This window comes from Bos javanicus, chromosome 9 (genome assembly GCF_032452875.1).
Source record: "Bos javanicus breed banteng chromosome 9, ARS-OSU_banteng_1.0, whole genome shotgun sequence".
Classification (NCBI taxonomy): Eukaryota; Metazoa; Chordata; class Mammalia; order Artiodactyla; family Bovidae; genus Bos; species Bos javanicus.
The window spans coordinates 65,612,544-65,637,463 of NC_083876.1; the positions used below are offsets into that span (position 1 = coordinate 65,612,544).

The following is a 24,920-nucleotide window of genomic DNA, read 5'->3' on the forward strand; positions in this document are numbered from 1 at the left end:
AAGTAGGGATCAGCAAGGAAGACCACATCCTCTCCCTGCCTGTTGTACTTAACTGTAAGTCTCAACCAAAAGCAAGTTATATAGCAGATGGGAGGTAGTCTTCTGGCCAATTAGAAAATGACGAATAAACTGCCCAACAAGCACCTGAATTGATGAGTAAATAATGAACATCTGCCAACACGGATTTAGCAACTAAAATTGTAAAGGCTTCAGATAATTGTAAAATGCTTCAAATAAATTATTTGCACAGATAATTTATTGAAAATAGGTATTATTTCCCATAGTTTAAACTATGTAATCACTGTCAGTTTTTCTAAAACAACATATTAAATTTAACCTAAAGGAATACTTTCATATTTTCCTGTTTTATTGTGAAATAGTTGACATGCCATTGCCTAAGTTTAAGGCATATAGCATGAAAGGTTGCTTTACATATTTTGTAAAATGATTACCACAAAAGTTTCAGCTAATATCCATCCTCTCATCTAAATACAATGAAAAGAAAGAAAAAATAGGGAAAAGCTCTTTCTTCTTGTGATGAGAACTCTTAGGTTTTACTGTCCTCACAACTTTTTAATATATAATACAACAGTGTTAGGTTTTCCTGGTTTCTCAGTGGTAAAGAATCTGACTCCCAAGGCAGGAGACCTGGGTTTTATCTATGAGTTGCGAAGGTCCCTTGGAGAAAGAAATGGCAACCCCCTGCAGTATTCTTGCCTTGAGAAATCCCAAGGACAGGGGAGCCTGGCAGGCTATAGTCCACAAAAAGTCGTACATGACAGAGCATGCACAGGCACTGCAGGGTTAGCTATAGTCATCGTGTTGTACATTACATCCCTAGTATTTATCTTATAACTGGAAGTCTGTACTTTCTGACCAGCTTCTTCATTTCTCTATCCTCCTGACCACCTCCTCTAGTAACCCCAAATATGATCTCTTTTTCTACATGCTTTTTTTTTTTCCTTTCAGATTCTGCACATGAGTAAGATCATATAGTTTTTTTCTTTCTTTGACTTACTTCACTTAGTATAATACCTTAAAGGTCCATCCATGTTGCAGCAAATGTCAGGATTTCCTTGCACTTTATGGCTGAATAATATTCCATTGTCTGTGTTTACCACAACTTCTTTATCCTTTCATCCATCAGTGGACACTTAGATTTTCAAGACTTGGCTCTTGTAAATAAAGCAGCTATGAATATGGGGTGCAGATATCTTTTCTTAGTGTTTTTGTTACCATTTGGATATACTCGCAGTGGGTCTCCCTGGTAGCTCAGACAGTAAAGAATCTGCCTGAAATGCAGGCGACCTCAGTTTGATCCCTGGGTCAGGAAGATCACCTGAAGAAGGGAAGGGCTTCCCACTCCAGTATTCTTGCCTAGAGAATCCCAAGGACAGAGGAACCTGACGTGCTATAGTCCATGGGGTCTCAAAGAGTCAGACATGACTCTTTCATACTCTAACACTTCCATAATTCCAGAAGTACAATTGCTGGGTCATATGGTAGTTTTATTTTTTATTTTTTGAGGCTCCATACTGTTTTCCATAATGACTATACCAGTTTACAATCCCACCAAATGTGCACATTCATTCTAGCATTTGTTGCTGCTGCAGCTGCTGCTATGTCGCTTTAGTCGTGTCCGATTCTGTGTGACCCCATAGACAGCAGCCCACCAGGCTTCTTGTCCCTGGGATTCTCTGGTAAGAACACTGGAGTGGGTTGCCATTTCCTTCTCCAATGCATGAAAGTGAAAAGTGAAAGTGAAGTCGCTCAGTTGTGTCCGACTCTAGCGACCCCATGGACTGCAGCCTACCTACCAGGCTCCTCCGTCCATGGGATTTTCCAGGCAAGAATACTGGTGTGGGTTGCCATTTCCTTCTCCAGGAGATCTTCCCGACCCAGGGATTGAACCCGGGTCTCCCGCATTGTAGGCAGATGCCTTACGGTCTGAGGCACCAGGGAAACTCTTAACAGATAAGAGTTTTGCAAATATTTTTTCCCATTGTCCTGGTGGTCTTTTCATTTTGTTGATGGTTTCTTCCTCTTTTTAGTTTGATATAGTCTTGCTGATTTATTTTTAAATTTGTTACTTGTGGTTTTTTGAGTTATATTCAAAAAACATTAACAAGACTATTGATGAGCTTTGTTCCTATGTTTTCTTCTAGGAGTTTCATATGTTCAGTTCTTAAATTTAAGTGTTCAGTTCATTTTAATTTAATTTTTGTAAGTGTGTTAAATATGGGTCTGGTTTTATTCTTTCACATGTTTTTATTCAGTTATCCCAGTGCTATTTATTGAAGATTGTCTTTTCTGCACTGAGTATTCCTGGCTTCCTTGTTAGATACTAGTTGATTGATTATGCTTCGGTTTATTTCTGGGCTCTGTATTCTGTTTAAGTGGTCTATGTTTCTGTTTTTATGATGGTAACCTAGTGTTTTGATGCCTAGAGCTTTATAATATAGCTTGAAATCAGAAAGTGTGCCTTGCTATATAAGTGCCTTGTTATTTTTTCCTCAGGATATTTTTTGGCTATTCTTAGTGTTTTGTGGTTCCATATAATTTTCAGAAGTGCTTTTTCCTACTTCTGTATAAATGCCTTTGAAATCTTGATAGGGATTAGTTTGAACTTAAAGGTGGTTTTGGTAGTATCAATTTTTTGACAGCATCATTTCTTCCAATCCATGAGCATAATGTATCTTTCCATTGATTTATGTCTTCTTTGATTTCTTTCATCAGTGTTTTAATGATTTTCAGAGTAGAGATCTTCAGCACCTTAAGTAAATTTACTTCTCTGTATTTTGTTTTATTTATATTGTTATAAATGGAATTGAATCTTCACTTTGTTTAAGAATTTTGTTAGTGAACAGTGTTGCTACTGATCTGTGTATGTAAATTTTGTTAATTTGTTAATTTTCCAACTTTATTGAATTCCTAGTATAGATCTAACAGGTTTTTTCAGTTTGTTTGTTTTTTGAATCTAACAGTGCTTCAGTGTAGCTCTACATGAATTCAGCCTATTGGGAGATTCTTTTAGCCTCATGAATCTGAATGTTTATTTCTGTCTCCAGATTTCCGAAGTTTTCAGTCATTTTTGCTTTATATACACTTTCTCTCCCTTTCTTCTTTTCTTCTCTTTTTGAAGTTCTCATATTGCAAATGTTTTGTTTCATTGTGCCCCATAATTCCATAGCTGTCTTCAATCTTTTTTATTATTTTTTCTTTTTCTCTCCTGTCTCAGTAATTTCCAATGTTCTATCACTTTACTTCATGGACTATTTCTCTGCATAGTCAGTCAGTCTGTTTTGTCGCTCTCTATTAAATGCATCAGTTCAGTTATTGTATTCGTTTTCTCTAGGATTTCTGTTTCTTTTTTTAACGGTTGCTCCTTTTTTATCTTTTTTATCAAACATCTCATTCTGTTGCTCATGCGTTGGTTTCCTAATTTTGTCGAGTTCTCTTTCTGTGTTTTCTTGTAGTTCACTAAACCTTCTTTTAGAGAATTAGTCTGAGTTTTTTGTCTGACAGTTTATAAGTCCTCATTTATTTGGAGTCAGTTATTAGATCTTTATTAGATTCCACTGGTCTTGTCATATTTATCTGATTATTTTTTCTGTGTATTTGAGTAATAGGATTTCTTTTCCAGGCCTTATAAGTTTGTTCTCGCAGATATTTTTCTTTACTGTTCAGCTCAGTTTGGGTTTCTGGGTGTGTCTGCTGGTAATGTTTTAAGGCAGGAGGAGCCTGCTATTATGGTCTATTCTGGGGCAAGACACATGTTCCGCCTTTGAGGATGGAGATGGGATGGGGTGCACCACTGGCTGAGGACAGTTGGCTAGGACTTCTGGCTTGGTTTCCTACCCAAATGAGGTTGCAGAATGGAATCTACAACTGCATGAGTTCTTTGGTCAGGACCGGGTAGTATATTCTGTAGTAGGTGGGACTATGAATTAGCTTCCCTACTCTGGCAGGGCAGCAGACCAGGACACAGGGATTGTATAGCTCATTGTTTTCTGGTCCAGATTCAGCCTGAGTGTGCGCTGAATTTTCTGCCGAGGCCACCAGCTTTGCTCTGCAGTTGCGGGGAGCCGTGGGCTGTCCTCTGGTCAAGTGGTACTGCCCTCCAACTTTCCTGATGAACAAGTGCTGGGGTCCAGCCCCAGCTGATCCAGGGTATTCGAAGGAGAGACGGTGTCGGCGAGGATCAGGAAACAACTGCTTAATTAAACGTTAATTAAGGATATAAAGAGTAATAGAATGAGGATAGCTCAGTGAGGAAATTCAGTGGAGAAAAGCGGCTGAAATAAGGATAGCTCAGTAGGAAAATTCAGTGAAGAAAAGAGGCTGAATAAAATTCCAAAGCAGGGAATTAACGTCACCTACGAAGGCCGCAGGCGTCCTCCCGTTCTCCCGAAGGAGAGGAGACACTAAGGCCTCCTCGGTCGGATCTTAGAAGCCCAGGCAAAATTAGTAGGCTTGACGAGCTTCCCCGCCTCAGAGGAAAAATTCAGCCAGAAGGTGAAAGAAAGAACGACATGGGGAGACCAAATTTTGGTGAACAAAAAAAAGGGGCGTACTTTATTTTCCAAAGTAGTTTTATACCTTAAGTTGTGCATAGAGGATAATGGGGGAAGGGGTGGAGTCATGCAAGGACAGCAGTTCCTGGTTCTAATCGAAGCCAGGCTTTCAAACCTATCATATGCAAAAGTTCAGGTGATTTACATCATCTTCTGGCCAGGAGGCCTGTTAACATTTTAAGAAACTTATCTTTCTCTAAAGGTGATTATTCCAAAGTCAGGCACCAGCCTCCAAAAAAGCATTGGACAAAGCTGCATTCCTATAGGACAAAGGTGAGGTGGGCTCAATCAAGAAAAGAATTAACTCAAGGGTCCAAGGTTACAAACATTGAGGCTACTACTTACATTTCTATACACCCATTATATCAATCAATACACTGCCAAAGACACAGTAGGTAAGGGGTATGGAGACTTAGCAGCAAACATTGGCCCAATAAGTGAAAAACCCTTCACCAATACAATTTCTAATCAATCTTTTAACTACTCAAAAGAATCTGTGTTTAGACAGTTTAGAACATCTCCTGCCTCTCACAGTTGGGAGTCTCTGAACAATCACATGTGGCCGGAAAAACCTATTCAGGCAGGCTAGAGGACTTCCAAAGGAGTTTGTAGGTTGGAACACTGTCACACCCAGGAATTGTTAACTGGAGCTATAAGCTAACTCTTTTTTCAGAGAGAGGTAGTGGGGGACAGCCCCCTGTAAAGTCAGAGGTGTAGGTGAGAGCACAAAGCAGAAAGTAGGCAGACTCTGGTTTTGGGGGTAGATGCTCGAGAATTTCCAGGGGGACCCTGAGGCTCGATCCCGCCTTTGTGTATGCCAAGCCTCCTTCCTCATGACTTTGCCATGGGCGGAGCTCGCTCCCCACAAACAAGGCCACTGGGTTTGCTCTGCAAACTATCAACTCTGTCTGCCCTTCTCTCAGCTCAAGTGCTATTGGACCACACAGCTTCAGGGAGTTGTTGCCAATATTCTGGTCAGATTGGGCCAGGTTATTGTTTTACAGTCACTAAGTCATGTCTGACTCTCTGCATACCCACAGATTTCAGAATGCCAGGCTTCCTTGTCCTTCACTATCTCCCAGAGTTTGTTCAAATCCATGTCCACTGAGTTGGTGAGTTGGGTTCCATCCCAGGGTTGGGAAGATCCTTTGGAGGAGGACATGGCAACCCACTCCAGTATTCATGCCTGGAGAATCCCATAAACAGAGAAGCCTGGTGGGCTACAGTCCCTAGGGTGGCAAAGAGTCAGACAAGACTGAAGTGACTTAGCATGCACAAACTGGTGATACTATCCAAGCATCTCATCCTCTGCTGCCCTCTTCTTCTTTTGCCTTCAGTCTTTCTCATCATTGGGGTCTTTTCCAATGAGTTATGTGTGATTTTTGTCTATTCATCTGTCAATGGACAATACATTTACTTCCTTACTTTGGCTATTGTAAATAATGCCAAAATAAACTCTAAAATGCAAATATCCTTATGAATTGTTTTTTTCTTAGGGTAAATATCCATAAGTGAAACTGCTGAATCACATGGCAGTTCTACTTTTAATTTTTTGAGAAGCCTCTATACTATTTTCCACAGACTCATAGATATTGTATTCTTGCCTGGGAAATCCCATGGACAGAGGATCCTGGCAGGTTACAGTCCATGGAGTCAGAAAGAATCCATCAGGACTTAGTGACTAAACAACAACAATAACAACAATACAGGGAACAGATTATTGCTGGGGGTGGGGTGGGGAAAATAGGTGAAGAGAGTTAGAGACACAGTCTCCCAGATACGTAATAAATAAGCCACGAGGATGTAATATACAGCACAAGAAATATGGTCAATGATATTATAATAACTGTATGGGGTCAGATGATTACTAGACTTATTGTGGTGATTATTTCATAATGTATACAAATGTCAAAACACTATGTAATACATTTGGGACTAACATAATATTGTATGTCAACTATTTTCAAGAATAAATAAAGAATGTTCCTGAAGCAACTCTAGAGTCACCTTTGCCTGGGACTAGTTTTCTTTACTACTAAAAAGTGACATTCATGGAGTGTTTACTGAATGTTGTACTTATTCAATAAAAACTCCTCCATATGGTTGGAGGAAACTTGAATGAATGATGGCCTTCTAGGAGCTTAGGGAATTTGAAGGCTTATGCACCCCCGGAAAATGTTTTTCCTTTTGTCTTGTAGAGTTTCATTCTATACCTATGCCGATTGCTATTCAAACAAAAGATTGGAGGGGAGGAGAACTCTAAGCAAATTTCTGAAGTTCTGTCTTTGCATGCTTTCCTTTTTATCCTGGCATTATACTTTGCAAATTCTGATAGCTTTAATTTCCCTAAAGTCCAACTTTTTTCTCCTCAATTCAGGATAAGCTCTGGAGTCTTGGGTTTTTGCCTCTTGAGCTTAGCAAATGGCAGAAAATTATGGCTTTTAGGACTCACTAGATTTGTTTCCTTTTTTCTAAACCATTACTTCCCTCTCCTGATTGCTTTCTCCTGTCTGGAAATAAATTTTATATATTTTATCCTGGTTTTTAGTTTTTATGCAAGCAGCAATTCCAGTTGGAGTACCTTTGTAATAGGCTGAAGCAGAATTTCTTAAACCTAAAAGATTTGAGCATCTGGAATAGAGTTTCCAAGTTCTTTATCCTCAGGGACAATAGTGACAGATCTTGGCATAACATTCATAAAAGAGGCAAGGTTTCAGTGTTTGGGTCCTATCAGTGGCATTTCTATCTTAGAAGTCAGCTCTGAACTATTCAAGAGCAAAAGGCCCAATCTGATAATTCTTTTTTCCTAGACTTGAAACCAGTTACTCCTGCAGGAACAATCAGGAGGATAATTTTTTCTTCCTCAGAACACTACTGACATTAAGAAAAAAATATCATAGACAAAGTAAATATTCTGAACCTTACTAAACCTTACTAAAAAGACTTTTGCCCATAAAAATATTTTAGATACACATCAAGAGGATGGTATAAATTCTTGAAGGTTAGAAGAGAAATATATAAAGAGATGACTTTTTTCTCAGTGCTTTAAATATGGACCACATTATCTAAAATTCTCTAGTAATTGCAAGTCCAGAAACATTGTTGAAGTTCAAAAATCTAAGAAAAAGAGATCTGATGTCAGAAGCAAGTTCAGTTCAGTTCAATTTAGTCACTCAGTCGTGTCCGACTCTTTGCACTCCCATGAACCACAGCACGCCAGTCCTCCCTGTCTATCACCAACTTCCGGAGTTTACCCAAACTCATGTCCATTGAGTTGGTGATGCCATCCAACCATCTCATCCTCTGTCGTCCCCTTCTTCTCCTGCCCTCAATCTTTCCCAGCATCAGGGTCTTTTCAAATGAGTCAGCTCTTTGAATCAGGTGGCCAAAATATGGGAGTTTCAGCTTCAACATCAGTCCTTCCAATGAACACCCAGGACTGATCTCCTTTAGGATGGACTGGTTGGATCTCCTTGCAGTCCAAGGGACTCTCAAGAGTCTTCTCCAATACCACAGTTCAAAAGCATCAATTTTTTGGCATTCAGCTTTCTTTATAGTCCAACTCTCACATCCATACATAACCACTGGAAAAACCATAGCCTTGACTAGATGGACCTTTGTTGACAAAGTAATGTTTCTGCTTTTTAATATACTGTCTAGTTTGGTCATAACTTTCCTTCCAAGGAGTAAGCATTTTTTTAATTTCATGGCTGCAGTCACCATCTGCAGTGATTCTGGAGCCCCTCAAAATAAAGTCTGACACTGTTTCCATCTATTTGCCATGAAGTGATGGGACCAGATGCCATGATCTTAGTTTTCTGAATGTTGAGCTTTAAGCCAACTTTTTCACTCTTCTCTTTCACTTTCATCAAGAGGCTCTTTAGTTCTTCACTTTCTGCCACAAGGGTGGTGTCATCTGCATATCTGAGCTTATTGATGTTTCTCCTGGCAATCTTGATTCCAGCTTGTGCTTCCTCCAGCCCAGCATTTCTCATGATGTACTCTGCATATAAGTTAATTAAGTAGGGTGACAATATACAGCCTTGATGTACTCCTTTTCCTATTGGGAAACAGTCTGTGGTTCCATGTCCAGTTCTAACTGTTGCTTCCTGACCTGCATACAAGTTTCTCAAGAGGCAGGTCAGGTGGTCTGGTATTCCCATCTCTTTCAGAATTTTCTACAGTTTATTGTGATCCACACAGTCAAAGACTTTGGGATGGTCAATAAAGCAGAAATAAATGTTTTTCTGGATCTCTCTTGCTTTTTTGATGATGCAGTGGATGTTGGCATATTTGATCTCTGGTTCCTCTGCCTTTTCTAAAACCATCTTGAACATCTGGAATTTTACAGTTCACATATTGCTAAAGCCTGGATTGGAGAATTCTAAGCATTACTTTACTAGCGTGTGAGATGAGAAGCAAGTTAGTGTGACTTAAAAAAGAAACCTCTATCCTTTGACCAGCATACCCTTAAAGTTGCAGATGAAATCCCTTTATCTAACAATTGAGCACACATTCCTGGAACACTAAGTGCTTGCTAGAAAAGTGTCAAGGATGGGAAGGAATTCTGGGTAGGTTAGTACAAAATATTTAAAGTAATATTAGGTGAATTTTGAAATGACATGGAATGGGAAATTCTTGTATAAATAGGAATTCTTATATCTTTATGTTGCCTTTTTATTTTTTTGTATAGTTCCTGGTGCTCTAGTCTATATTAGTTAATTAGCTACAAATGAGGAAGCCCGTACGTTTGTGAATTTCATCTTAAAGGACACGAGGCCTTTGAGTTCTGTCACTTCATGTACTGTTTTACACCCCTTTTACAGTTTTCTGGGGCAAAAATTTCTTCTTAATAGTGGTTCCAGGGAATGGATTCTTGAAAATGGAAGCATAAGGACTCTAACTGATTCTGGTCTCCTCCCTCACGAATATAGTCCAAACTCCCTTAATGAACATCAGTACAATTTTTAAGCCTGACTGGCTAAGCAAACAAGCAATATTGCTACTATATAATATTTATATAATATAAATTTTAAAATATTCATGGTAAAAATCTTATCCACAAACCATCATTATCCCCATTTATATTTCACTTTCTTGGTATTTCTTATCTGTTTTATGTCTTTTAGATATAGTTTGATATTTTAGGACTTCTCAGTTTAACCCAGCAAAAGCCATATATAGATGCCTATCTTTGGATATGCATTTCAATGCAACAGTTTTCTGGAGCTAACCATAGCTGCAAATTAGCTTCCAATTTTTCTGTAAAGTTTTAAGGAATAAAAGAACTCATCGTAAGAGTAACATTAGTTCAGCAGAACAGGCATATACAGTAGCAGAATAGAAAATGTATTGACACTTTTATGATGACCATCTCAATGATATATGAATTCTTTGATAGAATGATTATCATTTTATGGAAAAATAAAAGAACTAGTGAACACACTTTGATGTCAACCACAAGGAAAGGAAAACACATTATTTGACCACTTTCATTTACTTTTTTTCTAATCTGTAGACTATATCAAATAATGTTAAATTCTAAAAATTGCCTGCATCTCATATCTCTTCTTACTCCAACTGTATATCCTCACTAGTTTGCACTGTTAAGTGATTCATTTTCTACAAAGATTGTGTTGTCATAATATCATTTCATGCACTTAATCATCTTGCTTCATAGAAAAGTTCTGAGATTCAACACAATGGTTTGGGGGAAGTGGGTTTCTCTGAGACTTGTCCTAGGCTTGTTTTGATGAGTTGGCCCCAAACTTGCATCAATCTTAATTACCTATCTTGTCAGAAGAACATATAAGAGAATCCCGGAACAAACAAGAGAGGTGTTTTTCCAGGTATTGCCGGGAGAAGGTGGGGTAGTGGAAGGAAGAAAAAAGAAATGTCTTCTGGAGATGTAATATTCAGTAAAAACAATATTCTTGGTGATTTGAACACTACTCTGCCCAGTATAAAAAAGAGAACTGGTGGTCTTGGGAGATGGATACGATGTGTCAGACAATAGGGCCTAATTAACTTACAGACACTGGAAGGATTTTCTTCCAAGCATCTGCTAGCACTTGATTACTAGAAAGAAGTAGTTGGCAAATGGACTTTATTTGTTACTAAGGCAGCACACTTGACATCAGCTCTATGTTAGGACACACAGAGTTTCTTATTGCACTGCAAAAAGAAAAAAAACTTACAAACTTGGTGACTTGAGAGACATAGATTTATTATATTATACTTCTGGTTTCAAAAGTCCAAATATTGGCTTCACTGAACTTAATCCAAGATGTTCAAAGGACTGATTCTTTTTTTTTTAATATAAATTTATTTAATTGGAGGCTAATTACTTTAAAATATTGTATTGGTTTTGCCATACATCAACATGAATCCGCCACAGGTGTACACGTGCTCCCCATCCTGAACCCCCCTCCCACCTCCCTCCCTGTACCATCCCTCTGGGTCATCTCAGTGCACCAGCCCCAAGCACCCTGTATCCTGCATCCAACCTGGACTGGCAATTAGTTTCATATATGATATTATACATGTTTCAATGCCATTCTCCCAAATCATCCTACCCTCGCCCTCTCCCACAGAGTTCAAAAGACTGTTCTATACTAACAAACACATGAAAAGATACTCTACATCACTCATTATCAGAGAAATGCAAATCAAAACCACAATGAGGTACCATTTCACACCAGTCAGAATGGCTGCGATCCAAAAGTCTACAAGCAATAAATGCTGGAAAGGGTGTGGAGAAAAGGGAACCCTCTTACACTGTTGGTGGGAATGCAAAGTAGAACAGCCACTATGGAGAACAGTGTGGAGATTCCTTAAAAAACTGGAAATAGTACTGTCTTATGACCCAGAAATCCCACTGCTGGTCATACACACCAAGGAAACCAGAATTAAAAGAGACATGTGTACCCCAATGTTCACCACAGCACTGTTTATAATAGCCAGGGCATGGAAGCAACCTAGATGTCCATCAGCAGATGAATGGATAAGAAAGCTGTGGTACATATACACAAGGACTGATTCTTTTTGAAGCTTCTGAAGGCAAAATCAATTTCCTTGCCCTTTACAGTTTCTAGAGGTCACTTAAATATCTTCCGATCCTTCCCTTTCATCACTGCAATCTGTGGTCCAGTCCTCACATCTCACTCGGATCATCAGGCATCTTCTTTATAAGGATCTTGTGAGTCCACTGAGCTGAACCTGATAATTCAGCTCAAGATCCCTGCATTAATCACAGCTGTTAAGTCTCTTTTGTCATGAAGCGTAACATATTCTCAAGTTCAGGGTTTAGGACATTGTATTATTATTAGTTTTGCAAGGGCTACCTTAACAAAATACCACGAAGTGTGTGACTTAACCAACAGAATTTATTTTCTCACAATTCTAGAGTCTAGAAACCTAAGATCAAGGTGCTGCTAGGACTGATTCCTTTCCAGGCCTGTGAGGAAGAGTCTGTTTCATGCTTCTCCTCTAGCTCCTGGTAATTTGCTGGCAATCTGCCATTCTTTGGCATGTAGAAATACTGCATAAGATTAAATTTAATATACTATCACTGGAAAATGAGTTTATTATAGTGCTATTACATCATGTCCAGGATATCATGAATTAAAAATGAAACTACATACCCTGTGGTATCTAAATCCCACTGTTTTGAGCCAGAATTGGCATGTGCTGTGCCCATGGCTTGTGCTTCACAATGATACATGAGTACCTGTGTTGTGAAAGCTTGTTGCTTAGGGTCTAGCTTATTGTTATCCTCCCAGGCCAGATGGAACCAGAACTTACTAAGCAGTATCTCTGGCGGTTATCTTGATAACAGCATGTAAATTGTATATAATTAGTATATAGAGCAAAAGTATTTTGGGAGTCAGGAGACTTAGGAAAAAATAGGAGGCTAACTGATATGAGGTATTATAAACATTACGTTAACCTTTCTGTCACCACTATAAGGTGACCTGGAAAAGGTCAATTTTCATTCCAATTCCAGAGAAAGGCAATGCTAAAGAATGTTCAAACTACCATACAATTGAGCTCATTTCACATGCTAGCAAGGCAATGCTCAAAATCCTTCAAGCTAGGCTTCAACAATATGTGAACCAAAAACTTCCAAATGTACAAGGTAGATTTAGAAAAGGCAGAGGAACCAGAGTTCAAATTGTCAACCTCTGCTGGACCACAGATAAAGCAAGAGAATTCCAGAAAAAATCTTCTTCTGCTTCATTGATTATGTTAAAGCCTTTGACTGTGTAGATTACAGTAAGCTCTGGAAAAGTCTTAAAGAGATGGGAATACCAGACCACCTTACCTGCCTTCTGAGAAACCTCTATGCATGTCAAGTTCAAGAAGCAACAGTTAGCACTGGACATGGAACAATGAACTGGTTCAAAATTGGGAAAGGAGTATATCAGGGCTATATATTGTCACCCTACTTATTTAATTTATTTGCATAGTTCATCATGCAAAATGTCAGGCTGGATGATGCACAAAGTCGAATCAAGATGGCCAGGAGAAATATCAACAACCTTAGATATACAGATGATACTACACAAATGGCAGAAAGATAAGAGGAACTAAAGAGCCTCTTGATAAGGGTGAAAAAGGAGAGTGAAAAAACTGTCATAAAACTCAGCATTCGAAAAACTAAGATCATGTCATCTGATCGCATCATTTCAAGGCAAATAGATAGGGAAACATTGGAAGCAGTGGCAGATTTTATTTCCTTGGGCTCCAAAATCACTGCAGACAGTGACTGCAGCCATGAAACTAAAAGACACTTGTTGCTTGGAAGAATAACTATGAAAAACCTAGACAGTGTATTGAAAAGCAGAGACACCACTTTGCCAACAAAGATCCGTCTAGTCAAAGCTATGGTTTTTCCATTAGTTATGTCCGGATATGATCATTGGAACATAAGGAAGGTTGAATACCGAAGAATTGATGCTTTCAAACTGTGGTTCTGGAAAGATTCTTGAGAGTCCTTTGGATGACAGGAAGATCAAACCAGTCAATCCTAAAGGAAATGAACCCTGAATATTCTTTGGAAGGACTGATGCTGAAGCTGAAGCTCCAATAGTTTGGCCACCTGATCGGGGAGCCTACTCCTTGGAAAAAAGACCCTGATGCTAGGAAAGACTGAGGGCAGGAGAAGAAGAGGATGAGATGGTTGGATGGCATCATGGACTCAATGGACATAAGTTTGAACAAACTGTGGGAGATAGTGACGGACAGGGCAGCCTGATGTGCTATAGACGATGGGGTCACAAAGAGTTGGACATGACTGAGCAACTGAACCACAATAAAAATAAGGTACAATACAGAATTTGGAACTTTGCTATATGAAAACATGTTTGTGTTTTTTTAAGATTTTCATTTATTTATCTTTGGCTGCATTGAGTATTCATTGCTATACTCAGGCTTTCCCCAGTTGTAGTGAGTGGGGGTTACTTTTCATTGCAGTGCATGGGCTTCTCTTTGCTGTAGTTTCTCTTGTTGTGGAGCACAGATGGTAAGCAGACAGGCTTCAGTATTTGTGACATGCGGGCTCAGTAGTTGTGGCTCCCAGGCTCTAGACACAGGCTCAGTAGTTGGGGCGTGCTAAGTTGCTTCAGTCATGTCTGACTTTCCTGACCTTAAGGACTGCTGCCTGCCAGGCTCCTCTGTCCTTAGGATTCTCCAGGCAAGAATACTGGAATGGGTTGCTATGTCCTCCTCCTGGGGATCTTCCCAACCCAGGGATTAAACCTGTGTTTCTTATGTCTCTCCTGCATTGGCAGGGGTTCCTTTACCACTCAGTTCAGTTCAGTTCAGTTCAGTTGCTCAGTCATGTCCGACTCTTTGAGATCCCATGAACCACAGCCCTGTCCATCGCCAACTCCCGGAGTTCACTCAGACTCATGTCCATCGAGTCAGTGATGCCATCCAGCCATCTCATCCTCTGTCGTCCCCTTCTCCTCCTGCCCTCAATTCCTCCCAGCATCAGAGTCTTTTCCAATGAGTCAACTCTTCGCATGAGGTGGCCAAAGGACTGGAGTTTCAGCTTTAGCATCATTCCTTCCAAAGAAATCCCAGGGCTGATCTCCTTCAGAATGGACTGGTTGGATCTCCTTGCAGTCCAAAGGACTTTCAAAAGTCTTCTCCAACACCACAGTCCAAAAGCATCAATTCTTAGGCATTCAGCCTTCTTCACAGTCCAACTCTCACATCCATACATGACCACAGGAAAAACCATAGCCTTGACTAGATGGACCTTTGTTGGCAAAGTAATGTCTCTGCTTTTGAATATGCTGTCTAGGTTGGTCATAACTTTCCTTCCAAGGAGTAAGTGTCTTTTAATTTCATGGCTGCAGTCACCATCTGTAGTGATTTTGGAGCCCCCCAAAATAAAGTCTGACACTGTTTCCACTGTTTCCCCATCTATTTCCCATGAAGTGGTGGGACCGGATGCCATAATCTTCGTTTTCTGAATGTTGAGCTTTAAGCCAACTTTTTCACTCTCCACTTTCACTTTCATCAAGAGGCTTTTGAGTTCCTCTTCACTTTCTGCCATAAGGGTGGTGTCATCTGCATATCTGAGGTTATTGATATTTCTCCAGGCAATCTTGATTCCACCTTGTGTTTCTTCCAGTCCAGCGTTTCTCATGATGTACTCTGCATATAAGTTAAATAAACAGGGTGACAATATACAGCCTTGATGTACTCCTTTTCCTATTTGGAACCAGTCTGTTGTTCCATGTCCAGTTCTAACTGTTGCTTCCTGACCTGCATATAGGTTTCTCAAGAGGCAGATCAGGTGGTCTGGTATTCCCATCTCTTTCAGAATTTACCACAGTTTATTGCTGGGGACCAGCCCCAGCTGATCCAGGGTATTCGAAGGAGAGACGGCCTAGGCGACTATTTATATGCTAAATAGAGATATAAAGAATAATAGAATGAGGATAGCTCAGTAGGAAAATTCAGTGGAGAAAAGAGGCTGAGTAGCTTGGTTTACGCGGGAGACCAATAAAACTTCAAGACAAGAAGTTTGCACCACTTACGTAGGCCGCAGGCGCCCTCTCGAATAGCGGAAGGTGCCTCACCCTAGACACCTTCTCGAGTGGGTCTTAGAAGCCCAGGCATAATTAGTAAGCGTGGTGGGTTCCACGCTCCAGATGGAGACTCAGCTGGAAGTTAAAGGGAAGAATGACATGGGGAGACCAAGCGTTGTTGAACAAGGCCCGTAGCTTTATTTTTAACAGGGGCTTATATACCCTAAGTTACACATAGAGGATAATAGGGGATGCAAAGTCAGCAGTCTTTGATTCTTATCAAAAACCAGGGTTTCTTTCCTGCAAATTTATCGTATACAAATGGTTTAGGTGATTTACATCATCTTCTGGCCAGAAGGCCTACTAACATTTTATGACTCTTGACAAGACTTATCAACAAAGACTTATTTTCTCTTAGAGTAATTATTTTAAGGTTTGGCGCCATCTTCCAAAGATAAAATTGCATTCCTATAGGGCGGATGTGTAATGGGTTTACAACAAAGGAAAGAATTTATTACCTTAAGGGTCTAAAGTTACTAACACCAAGGCCACTACTTATTTTTTCTATATATCAACTATATTAATTAATACACACTCAAGGATACAATTCAGGGGATGTGAAAACTTGGCAACAAGCATTGACTCATCAATGAAATCCTTTACTAGTCTTATTCTGACAGTTTCTAACTCTCTGAGAGGCTCTAAGCTATTTGAATATCTTAAGCTTCCCGTGCCTCTGGAGGCTGGGAGACTGTAAACAATTGTATGCATAGCTGTAGGAGTCCGGGTAAACTTGTCAGGCGAGTTAGAGAGCCATCTGAGGGGTTTGGATTTAAACACTCCTAATTGCCCAGGAACTTTATTAATTGGAGCTGTAAGTTAACTCTTTGACAGAGAGAGCGAGATGGTGGTAGGGGACAGCCCCCAGTAAAGTCAGAGGTGAGAGCACAAAGCAATAAAGTAGGCAGACTCTGGTTTTTTGGGGGGTAGATGCTCAAGAATATCCGGGCGGACTCCTGAGGCTCGATCCCGCCTTTGCGTATGCCGAGCCTCCTTCCTCATGACTTTGGCACGAGTGGAATGCCTCACCGGCTCCCGGCAGTTTATTGTGATCCACACAGTCAAAGGCTTTGGCATAGTCAATAAAGCAGAAATAGATGTTTTTCTGGAACTCTCTTGCTTTTTCTATGATCATAGGGTCGCAAAGAGTTGAACATGACTGAGTGACTAACACTTTGATTATGTGTTTCCACTTGTTTAATTTGCTTTTGTTGCCTCTGCATTGGGCATCTATTCCAATGTCAAGGAGCTTGCCATCTATATTTCTTTTTAGGACTTTTATAGCTTCAGGTGTTATTCTCAAGTCTTTCATAAATTTTGAGTTAAGTTTTGTGTATATTGTAAGATAGTCATCCAGTCTTTTTTTTTTTGGACATGTGAGTCTGCAGTTTTCCCAACACCATGTATTAAAAGAACTGCCCTTTCCCCATGTAACTCTTGCCTCCTTTGTTGTAAATTAATTGACTGTATATGTTTGGGTTTATTTCTGGCTCTCTCTTTATTTGCATTAATCTATGTGCCTCTTTGTATGGCAATGCCATACATTTTTGGTTTGTTGTTATTGTTCAGTCACAAAGTCCTGTCTGACTCTGAACCCTATGACCTGTAGCACACCAGGCTTCCCTGTTCTTCACTATCTCCCAGAGTCTGCTCAAACTCAGGTCCACTGAGTCCATGATGCACCCAACCATCTCATCCTCTGTCGTCCCCTTTTCCTCTTCTCCTCAATCTTTCCCAGCATTAGGATCTTTTCCAGTGAGTCGGCTCTTTGCATCAGGTGGTGAAAATATTAGAGCTTCAACGTCAGCATCAGTCCTTCCAATGAATATTCAGGGTTGGTTTCCTTTTGGATTGACTGGTTTGATCTCCTTCCTGTCCAAGGACTCTCAAGAGTCTTCTCCAGAACCACAGTTAGGAAGCATCAATTCTTTGGCACTTAGCCTTCTCTACGATACAACTCTCACATCCATACATGACTACTGGAAAAACCATAGCTTTGACTAGACAGACCTATGTTGGCAAAGTGATGTCTTTGCTTTTTGAATACACTGTCTAGGTTTATCATAGGTTTCCTTCTAAGGAGCAAGTATCTTTTAATTTCATGGCTGCAGTCACTGTCTGCCATGACTTTGGAGACCAAGAAAATAAAATCTGCCACTGCTTCCACTGTTTCCCCTTCTATTTGCCATGAAGTGATGGCACTGGATGCCATGATCTTAGTTTTTCTAATGTTGAGCTTCAAGTCAACTTTTTCACTCTTCTCTTTCACCCTCATCAAGGGCTCTTTAGTTCCTCTTCACTTTCTGCCATTAGTGTAGTATTATCTGCATATCTGAGGTTATTGACATTCCTCTTGGCAATCTTGATTCCAGCTTGTGTGTTATCCAGATCTACGTTTAGCGTGATACACTCTGCATAGAAGTTAAATAAGCAGGCTGACAATAGACAACCTTGTCATACTCTTTTACCAATTTTGAACCAGTTTGTTGTTCCAAGTCTGGTTCTAACTGATGCTTCTTGTCCTGCATATAGGTTTGTCAGAAGACAGCTAAGGTTATCTGGTATTCCTAACTCTTTAAGAATTTTCCACAGGTTGTTGTGATCCACACAATCAAAGGCTTTAGTGTAGTCAATGAAGAAGAAGCAGATGTTTTTCTGGAATTCCCTGGCTTTTTTCAGGATCCAATGAATGTTGGCAATTTGATCTCTGGTTCATCTGTCTTTTGTAAACCCAGCTTATACATCTGGAAGTTCTCAGTTCACATACTGTTGAAGCCTATCTTGAGGGATTTTGAGCATTGACTTGCTAGCATGTGAAATGCATACGAGATTATATGGTAGTTTGAACATTCTTTGGCATTGTCCTTCTTTGGGATGGGGATGAAAACTGCCCATTTCCAGTACTGTGGCCACTACTGATTTCAGTTTATAACTTTAAATTAGAAAATGTGATATTTCCACCTTTTTCTTCTATCTCACTTATTTTGGTGATTTGGGTATTTTTAGGGTTTGATACATTTTGTCACTTCAGTTATTAGTTTTATTTTTATGTAAAGATATCTCACTTGTATTGAGACATTGATAAACCTATTTTTGACTTTCAAAAAGTGGCTTTTGCTTAATATGTCCTTCTCATCAGGAACAACAGATAATATAAAACATCATTTATTTTCATAGGGGACCATTTTGGTTGAGAGGTGGTTAAGGAATACTGGGTTTTGAAGGGAAATTAAAAAGTGGCACAATATTGGGAAAAGGTATGACAGGTGGTCAGAAACACCAGAAGATAATTAGCCTATATAGTTTGATTAATGCCATTAGCAGTGATTTAAATATGGTGAGTTTCACATAATTTTTACTCATTTTTGTTATGTGCCTTTTTCATTTATGGGCTCCAATTATAACAAAATTATATCTAAAAGGAAAATTTTAGTTTTGTTTAGTTTACACTAGAGTTCATGGCACCCCACTCCAGTACTCTTGCCTGGAAAATCCCATGGATGGAGAAGTCTCATGGGCTGCAGTCCATGGGGTCACTAAGAGTTGGACACGACTGAGCGAATTCCCTTTCACTTTTCACTTTTCACTTTCTTGCATTGGAGAAGGAAATGGCAACCCACTCCAGTGTTCTTGCCTGGAGAATCCCAGGGACAGGGGAGCCTGGTGGGCTGCCGTCTCTGGGGTCACACATAGTTGGACACGACTGAGGGACTTAGCAGCAGTAGCAGCAGCAGAGTTCAGTTCAGTTCAGTTGCTCAGTCACGTCCAACTCTTTGCAACCCCGTGGACTGCAGCACTCCAAGCCTCCCTATCCATCACCAACTCCCGGAGTTTACTCAAACTCATGTTCATTGAGTAGGTGATGCCATCCAACCATCTCATCCTCTGGCATTCCCTTCTCTTCCAGCATTCAAACTTTCTCAGCATCAGTTCAGTTCAATTCATTTGCTCAGTCGTGTCCAGCTCTTTGTGACCCCATGGACTGCAGCACATCAGGCCTCCCTGTTCATCATCAACTCCCAGATATTACTCAACTCAGGTCCATTGAGTTGGTGATGCCATCTAATCATCTCATTCTCTGTCGCCCCTTTTCCTCCTGCCTTCAATCTTTCCCAGCATCAGGGTCTTTTGCAATGAGTCAGTTCTTCACATCAGGTGGCCAATGTATTGGAGTTTCAGCTTCAGCATCAGTCCTTCCAATAAATATTCAGGAGTGATTTCTTTCGGGATGGACTGGATGGATCTCCTTTCAGTTCAAGGGACTCTCAAGAGTTTTCTCCAACATCACAGTTTAAAAGCATCAATTCTTTGGCGCTCAGCTTTCTTTATTGTCCAAATCTCACATCCATACATGACTACTGGAAAAACCATAGGTTTGACTAGATGGACCTTTTTTGTCAAAGTAATGTCTCTGCTTTTTAATATGCTAAGGTAGTCATAGCTTTTCTTCCAAGGAGCAAGCATCTTTTAATTTCATGGCTTCAGTCACCATCTACAGTGATTTTGGAGCCGGAAAAAATAGTCTGCCACTGTTTCCACTGTTTCCCCATCTCTTTGCCATGAAGTGATGGGACCAGATGCCATGATCTTAGTTTTCTGAATGCTGATTTTTAAGCCAACTTTTTCCACTGTCTTTTTTCACTTTCCTCAAGAGGCTCTTTAGTTCTTCTTCATTTTCTGCCATAATGGTGGTGTCATCTGCATATTGAGGTTGTTGATATTTCTCCCTGCAATCTTGACTCAAGCTTGTGCTTCATCCAGCCCAATGTTTCTCATGATGTATTCTGCATATAAGTTTGATAATCAGGGTGACAATATACAGCCCTGATGTACTCCTTTTTGCATTTGAAACCAGTCTATTGTTCCATGTGCAGTTCTAACTGTTGCTTCCTGACCTACATACAGGTCTCTCATGAGGCAGGTCAGGTGGTCTGGTGTTTCTTTCTCTTTAAGAATTTTCCAGTTTGTTGTATTCCACACAGTTACAGGCTTTGGCATAGTCAGTAAAGCAGAAATAGATGTTTTTCTGAAACTCTCTTGGCTTTTTGATGATCCAATGGATGTTGGCAATTTGATCTCTGGTTCCTCTGCCTTTTCTAAATCCAGCCTGAACATCTGGAATTTCATGGTTCGTCTACTGTTGAAGCCTGGCTTGGAAAATTCTGAGCACTACTTTACTAGTGTGTGAGATGAGTGGACTTGTGCATTCTTTGGCATTGCCTTTCTTTGGGATTGGAATGAAATCTAAACTTTTCCAGTCCTGTGAACACTGCTGAGTTTTCCAGATTAGCTGGCATATTGAGTGCATCACTTTCACAGCATCATCTTTCAGGATTTGAAATAGCTCAACTGAAATTCCATCACCTCCTCTATCTTTGTTCGTAGTGATGCTTCCTAAGGTCCACTTGACTTCACATTCCAGGATGTCTGGCTCTAGGTGAGTGACCACACCATTGTGATTATCTTGGTCATGAAGATCTTTTTTGTATAGTAGTTCTGTGTATCCTTGCCATCTCTTTTTAATATCTTCTGCTTGTGTTAGGTCCATACCATTACTATCCCTTATTGTGCCCATATTTGCAGGAAATGTTGTCTTGGTATTTCTAATTTTCTTGAAGAGATCTCTAGTCTTTCCAATTCTATACTTTTCCTCTATTTCTTTGCATTGATCACTGAAGAAGGCTTTCTTATCTCTCCTTGTTATTCTTTGGAAGTCTGCATTCAAATGGGTATATCTTTTCTTTTCACCTTTGCCTTTCACTTCTCTTCTTTTCACAGTCATTTGTAAGACCTCCTCAGGTGAACATTTTGCCTTTTTGTATTTCTTTTTCTTGGGGGTGGTCTTGATCTCCTACACAATGTCATGAACCTCCATCCATATTTCTTCAGGCACTCTGTCTATCAGATGTAATCCTTTGAATCTATCTCTCACTTCTACTGTATAATTATAAGGGATTTGATTTAGGTCATACCTGAATGGTCTGGTGGTTTCCCCTACTTTCTCCAACTTAAGTCTGAATTCTGCAATACAGATTTCATGATCTGAGCCACAGTCAGCTCCTGGTCCTGTTTTTGCTGACTGTATAGAGCTTCTCCATCTTTGGCTGCAAAGAATATAATCAATCTGATTTTGGTATTGACCATCTGGTGATGTCCATGTGTAGTCTTCTCTTGTGTTGTTGAAAAAGGGTGTTTGCTATGACCAGTGCATTCTTTTGGAAAATCTCTATTAGCCTTTGCCCTGCTTCATTCTGTACTCCAAGGCCAAATTTGCCTTGTATTTCTTGATTTCTTAGTTTTGCATTCTTGTCCCCTATAATGAAAAGGACATTTTTTTTTGGGGGGGGGAGGTATTAGTTCTGGAAGGTCTTGTAGGTCTTCATAGAACCATTCAACTCCAGTGTCTTCAGCATTACTAGTTGGGAAATAGACTTGGATTACTGTGATACTTAATTGTTTGTCTTGGAAACAAACAGAGATGTTCTGTCATTTTTGAGATTGCATCCAAGTACTGCATTTCAGACTCTTTTGTTGACTATGTCTACTCTATTTCTTCTAAGAGATTCTTGCCCACAGTGGTAGATACAACAGCCATCTGAGTTAAATTCACCCATTCCAGTCCATTTTAGTTTGCTTATTCCTAAAATGTCGATGTTCACTCTTGCCATCTCGTTTGACCACTTCCCGGTTGCCTTGATTCATGAGCCTAACATTCCAGATTCCTATGTGATATTGCTCTTTACAGCATTGGACTTTACTTCCATCACCAGTCACATCCACAGCTGAGTGTTGTTTTTGCTTTGAATCTGTCTCTTTATTCTTTCTGGAGTTATTTTTCCACTGATCTGCAATAACATATTTGGCAAGTACTAACCTGGGGAGTTCATCTTTTAGTGTCCTCCTATCTTTTTGCCTTTTCATACTGTTCTTGGGGTTCTCAAGGCAAAGATACTGAAGTGGTTTGCCATTTGATTTTCCAGTGGACCACATGTTTTCAGAAGTCTCCACCCTGACCCATCCATCTTGGGTGGCCCTACATGGCATGGCTCATAGTTTCATTGAGTAAGACAAGGCTGTGGTCCATGTGATCAGATTGGTTAGTTTTCTGTGATTGTGGTTTTCAGTATGTCTGCCCCCTGATGGAGAAGGATAAGAGCTTCTGGAAGCTCCTGATGGGAGAGACTGACTGAAGGGGGAACTGGGTCTTACACTAGAGTAGCTCAGAAATTTTCTACTTGATGGTGAAATGATTTCTCCATGTGCTCAGACACTAAAACAGTAGCCTCATTCATTACATGAATTGATAAATGTGCTCATATGGCAATGTACTTGGAGTTCAGTCCTAGAATATAAATTACTTAAAATGTGTCTTCAATGCCCAAAGTTGTATCTTATAAGAATAATCTCTTGGAGGAGAATTTTCCCTGCCTACCTGGCAATCTATGAATGAGCATTGAAGATAGTATCAAAATCTTAAATATGAATAGTGTAACCTGTCTTTGGCACAGATATTGACCTATTCATGTGTAACTCAGGCATTCTATGAAACTAATTAGCTTCAACCAGGTAGGTAGCTCAATTCTGAGTGGAGGGTTGCAGGGGGATTTATTGGCTGGTAACTTTGAAAATACAAAGATGAAGCAGGGATAATAAGAACCACAAATTTTCACAGTCATTATAACATTTGATTGCTTTTATTCATGGAATTAAACTGATCTACACATAATAGCATAAATTTAGGCTACTCAATTGGTATTAACTATACAGAGTGAAGTAAGCCAGAAAGAAAAACACCAATACAGTATACTAACGCATATATATGGAATTTAGAAAGATGGTAACAATAACCCTGTGTACGAGACAGCAAAAGAGACACCGATGTATAGCTCAGTCTTATGGACTCTGTGGGAGAGGGAGAGGGTGGGGAGATTTGGGAGAATAGCATTGAAACATGTATAATATCATGTATGAAATGAGTCGCCAGTCCAGGTTCGATGCACAGTACTGGATGCTTGGGGCTGGTGCACTGGGATGACCCAGAGGGAGGGTAGGGGAGGGAGGAGGGAGGAGGGTTCAGGATGGGGAACGCGGGTATACCTGTGGCGGATTCATTTCGATATTTGGCAAAACTAATACAATATTCTAAAGTTAAAATAAAATAAAATATAAAAAAAAAAAAGGAAAAAAAAAAAAAAAGAGTAGCTTTTTAATGAAGAAACGTCCTGTAGCCCGAGCAAATTTTGAAGTCATGAGCTTCTTCCAAATTGTTAATAACAAACCTCCTGTGAAAATAGAAACATTTATGTTTCCAGTTAGTAAAATTATGAATGCAACTTTGAAATCTAAAAATACGTAAAATAAGATAAAAATCCTAATTACAGGATTTGTAATATATTAGCAACACTGTCTGACCATTAGGCTTGTCAAAGGATACAGGGAAATGCATTGTGTTGGACAATCTAACAGCATAAAAGAAGGGCTATTTCTCTTCTGCTCATTTGGCAGCATATATAATAAATGATGAGCTGTTTCCCTTACTTGAGAATGAGATGTATTCAAAAAATTCTCACACAATGTAATAACCACAATATTTTATGGAATAAGTTAAGCACAAATTGTTGAGACCCATCATAACTCCTTTCTTACTCTTGTTTGTAATGTTTTGTTTCTAGAGTGAACCTTTTCCTGTGAGAATGGAAACCTGGTTGCTGTCCAACTGTCCCTAAAACTAAGTGATATTTGCAACTTAGCTTCCCTGATCCTTAGGATTAATCCATGAAAAAAATGGGCTGGAACTGAAAAGACTCCACAGTTCTAATTCTAAACAATTGAGATTTAAATGGGTAAGATTTACTAGTTCATCAAAACTTTCATATTTTCAATGCAGGTTATATTAGATAGTGAAGAAAAATGAAAACCTCAAACACTAAATTTAAACAAGCTGTAGTTTAAGTTTGCTTCAGCTACTTACAAAGTATATCATTTTGGACATGTTATTTAATGTCAAATGAACTTTTTCTTTAAAAATGTAAACAATGCTATGAATTTCATACCGTACCTAAGGACAAAAAATAAAATGATGTGTGAAGCTTAATATTCATTATTTAATTGATGCTCAAAAATTTTATATGACTGTCTGTCTGCACCCAGTCTTCCTACTTCCAGCCCAACCATCTCTGTTTCTTATCTTCTCTGTCTTGGTGGATGAGCACACTTTACACTAGGGAGAATGACACAACAATAA

General features: G+C 39.6%; 1 long non-coding RNA gene across 1 annotated transcript in view; it reads left to right on the forward strand.

Annotated features, from left to right (window-relative positions):
- The window catches only part of LOC133254005 (uncharacterized), a 104,833-nt gene extending 80,282 nt beyond the window's left edge, over positions 1 to 24,551 (forward strand). Inside the window, exon 3 of the long non-coding RNA XR_009738529.1 lies at positions 24,349 to 24,551. This is a non-coding gene — a long non-coding RNA (uncharacterized LOC133254005). The remainder of the gene's footprint in view (positions 1 to 24,348) is intronic.
- Positions 24,552 to 24,920: the final 369 nt, after the last annotated feature.